The sequence below is a fragment of the Canis aureus genome, chromosome 26 (assembly GCF_053574225.1).
Source record: "Canis aureus isolate CA01 chromosome 26, VMU_Caureus_v.1.0, whole genome shotgun sequence".
In the NCBI taxonomy this organism is placed as follows: Eukaryota; Metazoa; Chordata; class Mammalia; order Carnivora; family Canidae; genus Canis; species Canis aureus.
Genome location: NC_135636.1, coordinates 7,930,284 through 7,947,722, shown reverse-complemented (window position 1 = coordinate 7,947,722; position 17,439 = coordinate 7,930,284). Strand labels below are relative to the sequence as shown.

The window sequence follows — 17,439 nt, the reverse complement described above, 5'->3', positions numbered from 1 at the left end:
GAACCATGTGTCATTTCCCCACGTGCAAAATTAAGGAATGTAATGAGCTGAAGGTTTCCTTTCCACTTATAACTCTTCTATCCTAGTGAATCTGGAGGAATGGTTAGTCAGCCCAAAGAAATCTTCACTGTTCCAAAGGCCAGAGTCAAAGGTTCTTTGTTATAGTACTATAGGTTGAAATGTAAGATAGCGACCTAGTCTTCTTGTAAAAGAAACTTGTGCATATTCCATAGTCAAAAATTCACTCCTAGGACCAAGTTGTACTCCCTCATTTTTCTTTGCCTATTTGGGAATGGCCTTGGCTCCAGATCCTCATTAATTTCCCTTGAAAAAGAAGACTGTGCTATTGCATTTCAAGACATTATAGGATGGCAGGGATTCCTGTGTGACCAACCGAGACACAAAGTACCTAAGAAAGCCAGTTACAAAGAAAGCCATTGTTGAAGCTGAGGAATAGAAAGCACATGGGGGAGAGGGGTGAATTTTGCAGAGGGAAATAGACAATTTGAGCAGGCCTATGTGATTTGTTTCTATTGCTACTTTTGGGCAACTGCCATTGGCTGAATTTTCAACTATTTCCTTCTGTTTTTCCTATGTAAGAACAGCACATGACGACTTTTGATGTTTTCAAGATTTAAAAGTGTGGTGGAAAGGGTCAAGTATTGGTTGACAAAACAGAAACAAAGCAAAATAAATAAAAGTCATGTTAGAACTTCCGGTCCCCTCCCCGCCCCCCAAGAAAAAGAACTTCTGGTTTCCATCTCAGGCTGATTATTAGTGTGTGCAAGTCCCTGCTTTTGTCTGAAAGAAAGTAGGTGTTATTAGATGTTTGTTGAAGCTTAGTTCAATATATCTGTTTATTAAATATTAATCTCCTAACTATGCTGTAGCATAAAAGAGTATTTTCTTTTCGATAGGAAAATTCTTTTAATGAATGATCACAATCATGTTTCTCCCACTTAAATTCCATGAGTTAAAAAAAATGTTGAACATCCAACAACACAAGTCCGAAATTTAATGGCCTTCACGTTATGAATACCACTACAATAGAAAATAAACTCATCACTAGATTTCAATTTACTTACAAAAGATCCCAGCTGTTGCTCAATGCCAAAATGGGTAGAGACTGTTTGGTTCACAGGACTGGATCTCTGGCTATTGAAAAAGCATTTATAGGCATTCTTAGCAAGAAGAATCAGCCTAGTGAATAATACAATCATGAGCTATGGTTCAGATATTCAAGTGCAAGTGTCCAGAAGGTGATGTAGCAGCTAATCTCTGAGGGTAGTTTTGAAAATAATGACATTTAACTTATTAGAGCAATTGTTTTCATAGAAAGCAATGAACTTCTGTAATGAATAATAAAATCCAGCATTAAAATTACATCCTGATGGTAGAAATCATGAAACTGAACACAGTTGGTTTTGCCATATGAAGTCGCCCATATGGGGGAAAAATCAATGCATCTAAAAGTACTTAGGGAACTTATTTAAAGAGGAAAAATACTAATGCACCGCTGTTTCTTCTGTGTATTTCTAGACAACATACTTGCCAAATTCACTAAGAATAATTTTAATGATTATTCAAAGCATAACATGAAGGAACGGGTTTAATCTGATTACGGTAATGACATTTCTAATGTATTTATTTAGAGTAGTGATTGCTGAATTGCACTGATATTAGCAAGCTTGCCCTGTTTACTGGAATGCTGATACATATTTAAAAATCTGTCTTTGAATAATGCAGCCTGAGCATGTGGACAATAGATGGGGTCTTCTGCTTCCCTCCTTTATGTCTTATCTGATCTGCCTGCCTTGATTTGGAATGCACCCCCCCCCCCCCCCCCCCCCGAGCTTTGCTATTGTCGATGCCTTTGCTCTCCCCCACGTCCCGGGTTTGGCCTTACTGAGCCCTGATGTCTGATACACTTGCAACACCTTGAAGGAATGCAGCTGAGAATTCATTGTTCCTCTTCTTGCTTTTTAAACATCCTCACGAACTCTCCTCTTTTTGCCTGTTTAGGAACAATTTCTCATGCTTGATTAGTTGATTGACCAACCTTAAAATTAGTGCATCTGTAATTTGTGAGTAGGATCAATTACCTCAGACATTCAGCTCATGGCTCTTTCGGCCCCATGTGAGAGAAGCTAGCTTTAGGACTCTCCCACCTGAGGCTTTTTACAAAATAGTACTTTCTGATCTGTACCTAGTCCTCATCATATGTCCAATCCCTTCTGAAATTGTAAACTCAACCGTACTAATTCCTTTCATTCTGTACTTTCAGAGTCTTCAGTGGAACTTGAAAGTTTTAATCCATCAGATGTTAAGAATGAGATTGGTATGTATTTTTAAAAGAGTGGGGTGGAGATCCAAAAGGACAAAAGAGGTCTAATCCAAGTCATTAGGTATTGGAATCCTCTCCTATATAAAAGCCTTTTGTTTATAAGAGAGCTGAGTGACTTGAAGACCTGTAGCTAAATCATCCTTTGGATTCCACTGAATTGATGGGGTGATAGTTGTGTCAATCAGTTGATGTCTGAAGAACACCAGCTACATTCCAGGCTGTGGACACCAGGGCAGCTATGACAGGTAATGTCTATTCATGCTCCCATGCAGCTTTCTGGCATATCATTGACTCCTGCTGGAGTGTGTATCCTGGGAGATACAGGTCAGTAACCATGTGGAATTGCATCAAGTTTGCATGTGAGTGCAGGATGATGGTTTCCAATAAGCGTCGTACTGCCTGTACTGATGGTCATTGAAATGCTTTCAGTCTGATTGGTATAAAAATGACTAGACTTGGCCATACATAAAGAACCTGGGAACAGGGCTCCTGTGGAAGTGGGTGGCCCTTGGCAACCCTCAGTAGACCAAGGTGGGGATGGCAGCAGGGCAGCAAGGCCTGGGCAATGCCTATCCATTGCCCTGGGGAAGACCTGCATGGTGGGAACTGCAGGGCAAGCAGGGTGGTAATCTTGTTGTCAGGAGGTGAAGCTCCAGGGTGTGTGCCATGTCAGATATGCAGGCTAAGGTACGATGCTCCTTCCAGCTGCAAAAAATGACCCAGAACTGGGGACCTAATGACTACCAATTTAATAAGAAAGAGTTTGATGAGTTTTCCTGTGTTATATCATGCAGACAAAGGTTGTCTATGTATGGACCTTGTCTGTCATTCTCGCTGTAGAATTCCTAGCACCTACCACAATACCTGAGCTGGAGCAGGTGCTCAGTAGTATTCAGCTAGTGACAGTAAGTTAAACCAAATGTCACACTAACAAGTCTAAACTCAGTAAAAAAAAAAAAATATATATATATATATATATTAGAATGACTTGATTAGCTGTAATTATATTACTTGATAAGAAATTTTATTATAAGATATATGAGTATAACAAATTATGGGATATAGAAGATAAATATATACATAAATCTAGCTTATTTATAAATTTTAAAGATTTATATGTTGATTTGTGTATTAATTTATATTACTTAGCAATTCTCAAAATTGTTAAATTTTCTGAATGTTATCATCTGTCTATATATGGATTTTTCAGGAAACACATAACCACGGCTTCTAGCAAAATTTCAAGTGGTTCTACTATTGGCAAAGCCCAGCACAAGGTACAGATGGAAGCTGCCATAACATATGTCTAGATATCTGAAATTTATGCATCAAACTTTTAATAAGGGTTTATCCTCCCACCTTGAAAAATATACCTTTGTAAAATGACCTAGAAGACCAGGTTTGCAATCAGGACTCTTGGACTCCTCTGAGTACCTATCAGCATGCAGAAAGGTTAGCCCTAGTCCTCAGCAGATGGCCATCTTTCCCACTTCTTGGAGGACTTGAACAAACAGAGCCCATAGTTATCATGAACCCACATTTCTGGATTTTCTGAGATGGCTTAAATTTTAATTATTTTGTCATATGATCCTTTTTAAAAATTCATTCCCAGGTTATATTATCTGGACCCATGGGATTTTATTTTTAACTTTTTGTCTTGAAATAATTATAAAGTCACAGGTAATTGCAAAAATAGACCCATGTACCCCTTAACCTATTTCCTCCAATCGTGATATCTTGTACAGCTTTAAGGCAATATCAGTTCATGGATCCTACCCAACTACATGTTGATGACTCCTCATTTTATTTCCAGCTCAAACAGACTCCTCTGCCCTGAGCTCTAGATGCATCTATTCCTATCTGTTCTGCATTTCCATCTGGATGTCAGTTATTTCACATTTCATATATCCACATAGAACCTTGATCCCTGGCTTTCCTAATTCAAACAAATATTCATTTTAGTAAATGGTCCTGCCAGCCACCGAATTGCCAAGATCAGCAATGATCTTGTAGTACATTTGCTTACTTGTTCATTGTTGGTTTATCTCCATGGGCACTTGACAGAGACCTCATCTGTCTTCTCCACTATAGAATTCCCAGCATCTCCTATAATACCTGGGCTGGAGCACATGCTCAGTAATATTTGTTAAATGAATTATTATTCAGGGGTCCCTGTGTGGTCTAGTTTGTTGAGCCGACTCTTGGTTTTAGCTCAGGTCATGATCTCAAGGTCTTGAGATTGAGGCCTGTTTCAGGCTCCCAGCTCAGTGGGGAGAGTCTGAGTTTTTTTCTCTCCCTGTGTTTCTCCATGCTGCCCCCACCTTCATTCATGGGCTCTCTTCTCTTTCTGTCTCTTTCTCTCTAAAATAAATAAATAAATCTTTTTAAAAAAGAAATATTATTCACTTAACAAATATTTCTTAAATAAATAGATGATTTTGGCAGAGATAATATGGCAATGTTATGGTCTCAGATGACACCAAGTCTCAGGATTTGGTTTTCTGAGTCATGGTTTACATGCTTATGGGATAGGTGGCTGTAAAGGGATAATGTGTATCTTACAAAGTGATTGAGAAAAAATATATTGGCCTGGTTAGGAAAACTTCAACCTGAGAATTTAATGAAAAGCAAAGATAAAATGAAACCCAGTAACCTCCCTCCTCCACTTCCCTCCATCCCTCCCTCCCCTCCCTCCCTTTCTCCCTCTTCTCTGTTGATTGCCCAGAGTCCATTTTCAAGTAGTCTTTTGAAGAGAGTACACTGGACTTGTTCTTATTTTTGCATGTTTGACTGACAGTATCTTTCTTTGACTTCACATACAAAAGAAAATGAAACTGAACATACCTTGTTTCTTCAGCATATCATAGATACCATTCATTGTCTTCTGGCATTTAGTATGGTAGTGAAGTGAGGTCAGCTGATATGCTTTCCTCTTTTGATCCCTGTCTGGATGTTTGAAAAATATAGCAAAATGGTTAATGTTCATGGGTTCTGGAAATAGGCAGTTTGGACTCCAGTTTCTATTTATGACCTCAGACAAATTACTTCATTGCTATGAGCTTTACTTATCTCATCTGAAAATGTGGAGTACAGCACCCATTTCATGCAGTCACCATGAGAATCAAATGAAATACAAATGTTTTAGACTAGTGCCTGGCATATAGCATATGCTCAAGAATACAATGCTTTACTTGTCCTTGTAATTGAAAACATTTGCCAGGAGGAGGCCAGATATTTATTACTATTGTTAATTTTTGCCTGACATACAACCTGACTACTCAGGTTTTGGTCTTGTTTATCTTTACCTTTGTTTCTCAGGATATAGAATTCTCTGCTTCAAGCAGCGATCCTGCATCAGTTCTGTGTTGTTCAAAGGGTTGCTTCTAGGTCTCTCAGAAGCTGAAGTCCCAGTTGCTGTTGCCTTCTACAGGACAGCAGCCCAGCAAGCTGGAGGCCCCAGTATTATATGTACTGTTTTGTGTTTTTGTTATATTTCTTGTTTGCAAAGATGAAGAATCACTGCTTGTCTCTTCATATCTCATGCATCACTGCCCTGTGTTTGGAAAAGCAGGGTTTTTTGAAGTTGGAACTCAGTGCTCATCTTGACCAGAAAACTCACTTGCGCTATCAACTTTATTTTGCCTCCATCACCTGTTCTTAGCCAGTTCCTTGGTTACTCTGGGCTCCTCCTCCAGGAATTGTGCAGGCTTTATTCTCCATCTTGAATGCTCTTACCCACCGCACTCCCAGCATAGTGCTTCTCTCCAGCCCTTCCACATTGGCTCATGCCAATGGCTCTTCTTCAGAGAGTGGCTATCAGGTAACTGAAGCCACTTTGTTCCCAGAGAACCAGAGTGCCAAGGAGTTCACAGGCCACAGGCAGTAGCCAACAGATGTGTATGACAGCTCAGTCCCTTTTCATGAGTGACACAAACTCTCGGCCACACCTTACATCCCAGAGTCCCCTGTAGAATCAGTCCAAAAGCACCCTCTTCAAGACTTTGCCCTAGATAGCCTGCTGTGGGGCTCCCCATTGCCTTTTTGTCCTGCTTCTCATATCTTGCTGATTTTTCCTGGGACCACCCTAATAAATCTTTTCACAGTCAGTAATTAGATATTCAAGTATTTGTTTGCTAGTTTCTGTCATTTTTCCCCAAAACTTTAAGTCCCAGGACAGGAATCCATATTTGAACAACGAATGTGGGACGTGACATTCAGTGACTGCATATTCAATAAATTAACAAAGAAAGCCACAAAGAGACTGAGCAAAGTCATAAATGCATGAATGTAATTGGCATAAATGCATGAATGAATGAAGAGAGAGTCCAGTCCTCTCTTCCCAAAGCCTCGAACGCACAGAAGCCTTGTTTGAAGATATAAATACCCTTCTATAACAAGGTGACATCACACATACTCAAGCTTTCCTCTCTTCATTTATTATAAGGCTAGCTGAACACTTCAATGCATTTAATTCACCATTATTTACTTGTTCTTTATTACCTCCATATGCATCATGTGAGTTTGTGCATGTATATTTATACAAACTCTTATTATTCAGGTTCATAAAATATCCTTTATAAGAGGAACTATATGTGACTGACCCAGATGCACAAGAGGATATGTTTCATTTCTCAAGAAGAACCTTCTGTGCACCCTGCCGCCTCCCTGCTCCATGAATTTACCCATGGGACCTAATGGTTCTAAAAATTGAAGCAGCTGCATGGGCCATAATTTACTGACCTACTGTGTGCATGACAAATGGGTCTTAACTATAACCAGCTGGGGCTATTTTTTGTCAAAACCAGATTTTGAATCCTGCACTTGAAAGCTTCTAAGTTATTTTTCTGGTACTCATGATTGTGTGTGTCTGTGTCTTTATACCTGTCTGTCTGTCTGGGTACGGAAAGAGGGATAGAGACGTACCTGGAGAGGAACTCAGGTAAGTGGATTCTTATTAATCACAGGCAAACATATTTTCTCATTTAGCAAAGTCAGGCTGGCATATCCAACACTTGTCTGAAAAAGAAAAAGTTGCCATTTATATTAAACTCCAATTGCAAGGTCAAAAGCATCCTGAACCTACAAAAGGTTATATTTACAAGAAAAAAAGCCATTTAAAGCTGGGCTAGGAGGAATGTGTTATCTCTGTTGTGTAGCTACAATTAGCATATACTTTATACCATTTAAAAATAAATATTAAGTGGTTTCAATTAAATCGTTATTAATCTGAAAAGATCAACATTTGAGGAAAGTGACAGTGCTCTCTCCACAACCTTTCTGAAGTCTATAAACAACAAGCTATAAAGAGTGGTTGCTAACTTTGGTGGGGGGTTATGGCTCCTTGGAAATCTAATGAAAGCTATGAACACTCTCCCCAGAAAAAAAAAAAAAGACCCATAATTTTGCAAACAATTCCCAGGGGTTTGCTGACAATCTGAAAGCCATGCATGAGTCTCACATTAAAAATGCCTTCTCTAAAGGAAACATAAGATGTAACCATAATTTAAAGGAAGTCATGATCTTGTTAAAGAACCTAAGAAATTGCTTATTCATACTCTCACTTTCCAGATATGGGCAGAGATCTGAAGACGGTATGAAAGTCACACAACAAATTGGTGGCAGAGTTAGGAATTTGGATGCTATTTTAAGTTGGCTTCCTTAGAAGCAGGCCCTGGAACAATGATTGGCGGGAAAGTGATTTATTAAGGAAGTGCTCCCCAGGGATACCAGCAAGGGCATAGAAAAGGAGCAGGTCAAGCAGGGGTGCCTCTCACGCAAACACCTGCCAGGGATAGGGTCCCATGGGGAGCTCTGGAGTAAAAGTTGTGCCAAAGGAATGGATCAGCTTTCATACCTGTACACCCTCTTTACAGGTTAAAAAGTAGGAGGAATTGGACTTCCAGTAACAGTCCTCCAAAAAAAAAAAAAAAAAAAAAAAACTGCAGATGTCAGGTGGGGGCAGAGCTCAGAAACCATAAGAGGGGACTCCAAAACCTGTCAGATGGAAGGTAGCTAATGTGACAGCCAAGTTTCCTTGACCCAATGCTGTGGCCCCACCCCACCACACACACAAAAGAGGCACATATAGACTTTTTGGTAAATGACCCATTGCTCACTCTCCCAAGATTAAAGAGATGTGTAGTATTCATTTTAAACTTTAGTCTGGAGCATGATGAAGGTTTTTCGATCTTTAAATGTAAGCTTTGTGCAGAGTGGCACCAATGTCAATAACTGCCATCTGGGCATCTTCTGGAGTTTCCACGATGCACGGCCTCCAGGGGTCCCATTCTGTCCCACTCTATAGAGGCACCCTAAACTCTGCCCCTGATAGCACCCCCACCTCCAGCCTTATGTATGCCTCGAACAAGAACCAGATAGGTTTGCTTTGTTTCTGCAGAGAACTTTATTTTGTGGGGTTGAAAATCCCTTTTTCCTCCTGTGCAACATAACTGTGTTGCAGGAGAGACCATCCACACATGTTTCTTAGTCTTGAAAAGTCTCCCCACTATGCCAAGTCTTCAAACTACCAGGAGAAAAGATCAACAACCCAATAGAAATCTAGGTAGCAGAAACAAAAAAAACAGTTGGGAGGCCAGATAGACTGACACACATGGCCAGACCCTACCTGAAAATAGAAATGTAATTCACATTGTGCAGCAACCAGTTTAGGAAGCCAAAACCACCATCTCTGCAGCAACTGGCCCCAAAGAGCCAGGACAATCAATAACTGATAGCTTCCCTAATTTATGCCCCTGCATCCAACTTGGGACCGACTAGAGAAAGTCAAACATGTACCTCTAACCAGTCATGCAGGATGCTGGCTGCTAGTTAGCCCCCCCGCAGCCTCCCTAGGCCAACAAACTGCAATCAGGGCACACTTGACCTGAAGCCTTCCCTTTTTCCCACTGCAAATCTTTCTAACCCCTCTGCCTGCCTTTGAGTCTCTGCCAAACCCCCCAAATGGTGGCCAGCTCCTTTGCTCTAGCAAGCTCTGAATAAATCACCTTTAATTGTTCTCATTTGGGTAGTCCTTGTTTATTTTCATACCATTCATAGGAAAGGCCACTACATGTGGGGAGAAAAGGAGCACCTGGGTGGCTCAGCGGTTAAGCAACTGTCTTTGGCTCAGGTCGTGATCCCAGGGTCCTGGGATAAAACACTGCATGGGGCTCCCTTCAGGGAGCCTGCTTCTCCCTCTGCCTATGTCTCTGCCTCTCCCTGTGTGTCTCTCATGAAAAATCTTTTTTTAAATGGGGTGGAAAGCTTAATTATAACTGTTTTTAAAAGAAATGCAAATTAAAACAACAATGAAATGGTGGTTTTTTTTTTCTCTTGATTTGAGAGCAGTTTGAAAGTATTAAGCAAAAGGCAAAAATGTGCATGCCCTTAAACCTGGTCAGTCTAGTTCCAGCAATTCATTTTGCAGGAATCATCTCATAAATACACAAAGTTATGTACAAAGATGTCCCATGTTCAAATATTTGTATAAAATAAATGTCCAAAGGGGGACTGGATAGAATGTGGGACATCCGTGCGGTTGAATTCTGTAAGACATCCCACGGAATAAAATGTCAGGGATAGATAGACGGCAGAGTGAGAAAGACAAAGCAACGTGGATGTATGACTGGACACACCTTTCCGACTATTTCATATGACGTCCATAATGGTGCATCCCAGAAGTGGGGCTGGAGGATGGGAGAAGGGCTTTCACTTTATATATTTCTCATTGTTCGTGGTTTTGTAATGATCACGTATTACTTTGGTAGTGAAAAAATTAAAATAAAAAGAATCTGCTGGGAAATGCAGTGGTCTGCATGAAATGTGATCCTGAGAATGTTATTCACTCTCTCACCTATTTTCTCACTTCTCTGCATACTGTGGTTGAGTTATGCAGAATAAGGCATGGGCATTGGTTACAGCTTTGATTCCTGGAATAATAGTCCATCTAATTAGGAGCCCACTCCACTGACAATGCCCGGCCACACCTTGTCCGAGGCAAGGCGAACACATTGGTGCAGGTGCTAGAACAATCACATCTCATTTATCTGCCGTTGCCCAGGAAGGAGCCCAGCTACGCTGGTGAATTTTCCAAAATAATAGCAGCTTCCCATCTGTTTAAAGTGCCAGTCTTTTTCTAATGTACTCATTTTTTATGGAGATCTTTCTTAAATAGATTTCACAACCCTTCCCTTCTCCTTGAGAGTACAGCGATCATAATATAACCAATTCCCGATGATTTGGGGCGTAGTTCTGACTATTGAGCCCTGAGCTATGACATTTCAGCGCCTGATCTGGGAGAGACCTAAGTGAATGGGGAAGCTTCCTTTGAATCTCCACCAATCCCTGTGATTTTGAATTCCTTTCTGATTTGAAAATATCTCCTGCTTCTCTCACTTTCAACTCCCCTTTAGATATAATGTACGTGTTGGATCCTGCTCTGGCTAGGGCAGCTCCTAGCTATGCCTCATTTCCTTTGATGCTCCATCCCAAAGCGGAGCCAGAGTAAAGGTGTGGGTGAACATGGTTCCTGGGAGGTGATCCCAGAATGCAGGGTGAGGGCATGTGGAAGGATGGGGAATAGGGAAGGCAGCCAGCACAGTGGGTGTTAATGAGCAGGTTACTGTGCAGGTGACAGGAACTCGCAATCACAATGGGGACCCTCTGAGACACAGCAGGGACACAACTCATTGCTGTGTTACTGAGGACTGAAAAAATTGGAGTATTTATTCACCATCTCCCCTGACTGAGGATTGCTGGAGGAATTGAGGGGAATCACATCTTCAGCACTTTGCATCTGCATTTTGGCTGCACCAGGCAATGCCTTCAGACAGAAAGACACAAGAACCGACCAAGATGATAGGACCAGAGCACCAAGAGTGAGCTACACTCTCACACAAGCCATGAAGTCAGCAATGCTACCCCATTTTACAGACTGGGGAAATGAGACTATCTGTCCAGGGTCACAGAGTTAGCCAATGATGGAGCTAGGATCCTCACCTGGGTTGAAACAGTCCCAGAATTTCCCTTTGCTGTCACAAATGGCTGCTATGCATCCAGAAGCCTCTGGGGACCCTTCTAAGTTGTCACCTTATGAAAAATTAGCTGAACAGATTATTAGGCCTGAGAAGGTATGATTCCACCTGTTTCCTGAGGTATCCTGATGCCCAGAACAGAGTGTGGCATGTGACATGCATTCAGGAACGAATTTCTGTATTGATGGGGCCGGGGAGCATTACAGTTCATTGTCTAGAGGTGTAGCTGCTCACTCCTAGAGGCCCAGTTCCTGTGTGTGCTCCCATTCATTCATTTATTCAACTAATATTTACTGAATACCTAACGTATACAAGGCAGCATGCTAAGTGCTAAATTTTCAGTTGAGAGAAAAATATCCATGAGTTCACAGTCTCCATGGAGTTCACAGTCTAGAGAAGGAGACAGACATTACTCAAAGGAATCACATAAATCACATCTGAAAAAGCCTCTTGTTTGCCTTTCAATTTACAGAAAAAATAAGGACAGTAGAATATATTAGGCATGGTATGGAGAACTGTCAGCAAAATCCAGCCTCTATGAAACTTTATAGGACAATCTACTTCAACAAATAAATTACAATGGGAGAAAATAAAGAGGTGGAAAAGAACACCTACACACTAAAAGAAACTTAAAAGACGTATCAACTAATCCCACGACCAGACTCCTATTTGATGCTGATTCAAACGAACTATAAAACTTACGACAATAGCTAAACATTTGGAACTGACTGGGTATTTGTTATTGAATGATTATTGTTCTTACTTTCGATGTGATATTATTGCAGTTGTGTTTAGGAAAAAGAGGCTTTATTGTTAAGAGAGACATACCGAAATATTTACAGATGAAATGATAGGATGTCTCGGATTGGATTCAAAAGGGAGGAAATGGACAGGGACTGTGGATAAAACTGAATTGCCCAGGAGTTGACACAATACTGAAGTTGGTAATGATGGCTTAGGAGTTCATGATACCAAGCTGTCTATTTTTGTATATCTGAAATTTGTCACAATAAAAAGTTTATTGTGGAAAAAAATCACACAAGTATTTTGTCACAAACTGAGACACCTGTCAGGAGGACCAAGGACAGGTTACCATGAGGACCTGGAACAGGTGAGCCTGATGTACGGGGAAGCCAAGGAAGGTTTCCCTGCAGGACAGGATGTTTACTTTCCTGTATTGATTCTACCTACTCGAAGTACTATGTTTGGAAATGTATTATGAAAGCCATATTTCTTTCTCTCTCTCTTTCTTTCTTTCTTTCTTTCTTTCTTTCTTTCTTTCTTTCTTCTTCTTTCTTCTTTCTTCCTTCCTTCCTTCCTTCCTTCCTTCCTTCCTTTCTTTCTTTCTCTTTCTTTCTTCTTCTTTCTTCCTTCCTTTCTTTCTTTCTTTCTTTCTTTCTTTCTTTCTTTCTTTCTTTCTTTCTTTCTTTCTTTCTTTCTTTCTTTCTTTCAGAAATCCTTCAAAGTATATAATACTAAGCAGGTATATTTTTCTTCTTACCTCCATATTTGTTAAATTGCTTCTTTTTCTTTCCTAACTTGAAACCTGCTGGTTTGAGTGGGAAACAGAAGTAGATCCAAGGACATCATTATCCTAATAAAATATCATACTTAAATTGAAACTCCAGAGATCCCTGGGTAGTGCAGTGGTTCAGCGCCTGCCTTTGGCCCAGGGCGCGATCCTGGAGACCCGGGATCGAATCCCACGTCGGGCTCCCGGTGCATGGAGCCTGCTTCTCCCTCTGCCTATGTCTCTGCCTCTCTCTCTCTCTCTCTCTCTCTCTGTGACTATCATAAATGAATAAAAATTAAAAAAAAATTGAAACGCCACAGAGAAGACTAGCATGGTCCTGTGTAAGGATGACACCCAAATTCAGGAAGCATCCCATATTTTGTGTCTATGTAGAAGATGGATGTTGGCTGTACCTCTTGTGGCAACCATTTCACAATATGTGTAAATCAAACCATCATGCCTTATGCCTTCAAATTACACAGTGAAACTGGGAAGAGAGTGATTACTGAGATTCCCTGTGGAAAGAGGGCTAGCATTTTGTTTGGGTTTTTTAAGATTTTATTTATTTATTTGAGAGGGAGAGAGGAGTGTACAGAGGGAGAGGGACAAGCAGACTCTGTACTGAGCAAGAAGCCCAACATGCTGGACCCTGAGATCATGACCTGAGCCAAAGCCAAGAGTCAGACATTTAACTGATTGAGTTGCCCAGGTGTCCCAAGAGGGCTAAGGGGCTTTTAAATTAAGGCCATACATTCTTTGAAGCTCCTCCCATCTAGAGATGTAGACCATGTCTGCTCCCCTTTGTATCTGGGCCAGTTTGTGATTTGCTTCAACCTAATGAGTGCAGTGAGAGTGGCAAGGTGTGACCTATGAGGCCAGAGAAGCCAGGGAAGCTTCACCTGTTTCTCTTGGTTCATTCACTGTGGGAGCTTTAGTTGCCATATAAGGAGTCTGATCAACCTGGGGCTACTGTGCTAGGAGGAAGCCCTGGCTCTATGGGGAAGCCACATGTGGGTGCTCTGATTGGCAGCCCCAGCTGATGTTCCAGCCTAGCTAGCATCGACTACCAAACCTATAAGGAGGTCTCTAAATGACTCCAGCCCCCCAATGGGTAAGTCACCCTCAGCTGTCAAGTCTTTACAGCTTCATTCCCCCCACATGGTGGAGCAGAGTCAAACCATACCCATTATGCCTTCTTTGTGAACAAAATAAAATTGTTATTTTGTGCCACTAAGTTTGGGGATGGTTTGCTATACAGCTGCAGCAACCAGAACATAGGCCTAGCTAGAGGACTGGTAAGCAGATATTCCTAAAAAGTATTTAATAAGGGACCTCGGTGCTTCCACAACATCTGTGGAAAAGTTGGAGCTAAGGAAAGCAGGGGTCTCTGCTGGACCACACCACTGCACAGCAGGTCATGAGACTATGTTTGCTCCTGCCCACACAAGTGCCACTAGCACAGTCCTCCTCACACATGTCACTGCAAACATGGAGGTCACAAGCTGCCTACCAGCCACCATCTCTGCAGAAAGGTGGCCTCCACATCCCTTCCACCATCCAAATTTTGTATTATTCTTTTTTTTTTTTAATTTTTTTATTATTATTTATGATAGTCACAGAGAGAAAGAGAGAGGCAGAGACACAGGCAGAGGGAGAAGCAGGCTCCATGCACCGGGAGCCCGACGTGGGATTCGATCCTGGGTCTCCAGGATCGCGCCCTGGGCCAAAGGCAGGCGCTTAACCGCTGCGCCACCCAGGGATCCCCACCATCCAAATTTTGTATGAACAAATATAACTGGCAAAAACTGAATCAGAACCCTTGCTGCAAGGGAGCCTGGAAAGACTAGGATTTGGTTTTTCGACTTCCAGCTTCCACAGTAGAGTGGGAGGTAGGACATAGAATTAGATGTAAGTCACAAATCTTGGCCCTGGGGAGTTCTTTCTCCTCTTGGAGGTGGAAGAAGAGCCAAGTTGAATTCAAGTTTTCCATTTTGATATTTACGAATGTAAACCATTTGTTCTAAATGCCTTTTAGAAAATAATAGAATTTTTCACTTTACAGAAGAGGTGGAGCAAGACAAGGCATGGAGCATAAATGATCTACATTTGTGAGAACACATAAGCAGAACCAGGACCATGTAAAATGGCAGGTGCTGGAAAGGAGACCTGAGTCCCCAGCTGAGAGGAGCAGGGAGCATTGGAGAGGAGCAGAGCAGGGCTGGCCTCCATCCCCACTATCACACCTGTGAGGTCAGCCACTTTACTGTATTAGGTAATCCTAGAGCCTGGGGAATAGTAGCCTACCTTAAGGACTGGATAGAGCTAGAGATAACCAGTACTTGGTATTTCCTTACATCTTGGTTGTCATGCCTTCTTTCCGAACCTCAATTCTCTTACCAATAAAATGAGGGATGATAGCTTATTGACTCTCAATATATTATAGGAAATCATATGTGAAACTGCATAACAGATCATCCTCTGTCTTTTCTGATAGGTGCGTTTTCATTCCTGACACAAGGCAGCAAATGGTTGAGATTTCAAAATCTGGATTGTAAATGAGTTTCTTTTGTAATCTCATGTATTTCTCTGCTCCTTGAACACAAATAGTAGTATTGCAATGTCTTTTTTCTTTTCAATCCTGCCCATGCTTTTTCCCCCTAGAAATATTAACATGAGCTTGCATATCTTTTCCTTTGAAAAAAGTATCATGGAGCTGGATACACAAAATGGAATCAGTAACTTTCAACTTGCTTCACCAGTAGTGTATCTGAAGGCTCAGATAATTTTCTTCAGAGCTTCTCTAACCTCTCAGGCAGCTGGTATTTGTTATAACCCCACCTGGATGGATCTGCTTGAGACTCTTCTATCTTCCACTACCTAATGAACTATGATCAAGAGGGCACCTTCAGCTGGTCTTACAACTCACCATGGTGGTAAACAATATTTAGTCAAGTTGTTCTCATCATCACTTTGCAACAAGCTCTTACAAAAACATGAGGACTCTTAAGTGGCTGTTGACTTGAATGTGATAATAATGTGGCTTTTGGCGAGGCCACATCATACCCCTTATGTTGGTCTAAAAGTTGGTAAAGATGTTCTATTTGTGCAGCAGCTATCTGGTATAAAGTGGGCATACCTGTAGCTTCTGCTTTATGAAAACCACCTGGCAAGCTCTGATCAAAACTCTTCTTGGCTTCATGAGGCAGTCGGAACTCAATCTTGGTTCTATGAATTCTCCCCAAACTTCAAGATGTCTCTCCAACTCAGTCCCACATCAGGCTCCCCACAGGGAGCCTGCTTCTCCCTCTGCCTGTGTCTCTGCCTCTCTCTGTGTGTGTCTCTTATGAATAAATAAATAAAATCTTAATAAATAAATACCTTAAAAAAAAAAAAAGAAATATGGGAAGAGAGTGCTGGCCTAGACCTGAGGGAGTGCCCTGAGGGTTGCATTTCTGTAAACAAGTTTCCAGAATATGCATGAGAGAGGGAGAAATTAACTGTGAAGTCTGTACTAGAAATGTAAGACTGCTTGTCTTTTCTTTGTCACTACCTCTCAACACAACTCATCACAAATATAGATAGATAACTAGTAGTACAGAGTGAGTCATTCCATTGCCTGAGATGTTTTAATCAGATTTTCTCTCACAGCAATTTGAACTAAGAGACCCAGAGACTCCAGTTAGGGAGTGACTAGCACAAGAACTATAAAGTTGTTTAACTCTGCTGCAAGTAACAGGGCACATACAACAGATGTATAAAGAGAAGTAGTGACAAGAATGGTGTCAGCGGGAAGTGGCAGAGTACAGATCTCCAAAAGTTCAACCCTCCATAGACACAATAAATCAAATGGCAAAAGTTGCCAGAACCAACTTTTTCAGAATTCTGGAAATTAACCAAAGGCTTCCAGCCTCCTTGGGAACATATAGAAATATGGTGAATCTAGGTAAGAACAGAAAGCTTGCAGCACTTTGACCCCTCACTCCCTGCTCCTCAGCTCAGTGATAGCCTTAAAAAGTAAGTCCATATTCCTAGTTCCAGAGGAAGTAGAATGAAGCTCAGTTCCAAATAATTGTGGTTGTTTGTCATGGTGGTTCACTGGAAGACCTCATGCAAATTGCTTCTTATTTGGCCTCACTTGAAGAATTTCTAGGAATCTAGGATACCTGTCTGCCTAGGGCTGGGTGTAGCTGTGAGCATGCTCAGCAAGACCTGAGAAGGCTCTAAGCTCTCACCTCTGACCTCCTGGAGGCTCTACATTAGCAGGAAATTAAGACTAAACCAGAGTTGAGTGATGAATTTATGTAGCAACACAAACAGAGACTCCAGGCGAAAACTTGGAGACTTATAGACTCCAGGCATTTGAGAAAATCTTTGTCCAATCGTTAGTCTACCATAAGCTTACTGAGTATAGACTTCAGTAGCTACACATAGAGATGTTATAGAATTTGTTCAGAAAATTCATTAAATAAACAAATAATAATTTCAACAATGAACAACAAAACAAATCCTGAGGAGAGGGGAGAATCTAGTTCCCAGAGTTTTGACATTAT

General features: G+C 41.2%; 1 long non-coding RNA gene and 1 other non-coding gene across 6 annotated transcripts in view; both read left to right on the top strand.

Annotated features, from left to right (window-relative positions):
• Positions 1 to 10,314, top strand: part of LOC144297850 (uncharacterized) — a 50,851-nt gene extending 40,537 nt beyond the window's left edge. The window contains exons 6-10 of one of the 5 annotated variants that reach the window (XR_013364714.1): positions 2,285 to 2,338; positions 2,448 to 2,668; positions 3,555 to 3,621; positions 7,252 to 7,283; positions 7,913 to 10,314. This is a non-coding gene — a long non-coding RNA (uncharacterized LOC144297850). Of the gene's footprint in view, positions 1 to 2,284; positions 2,669 to 3,554; positions 7,284 to 7,912 lie in introns of those variants that run through there. The other 4 variants (XR_013364715.1, XR_013364724.1, XR_013364721.1 and 1 more) reach the window with 4 other exon arrangements.
• Positions 10,315 to 13,167: 2,853 nt separating this feature from the next.
• Positions 13,168 to 13,271, top strand: LOC144298945 (U6 spliceosomal RNA). Its single transcript, XR_013365780.1, has one exon. It is a non-coding gene; the product is annotated as a U6 spliceosomal RNA (small nuclear RNA).
• Positions 13,272 to 17,439: the final 4,168 nt, after the last annotated feature.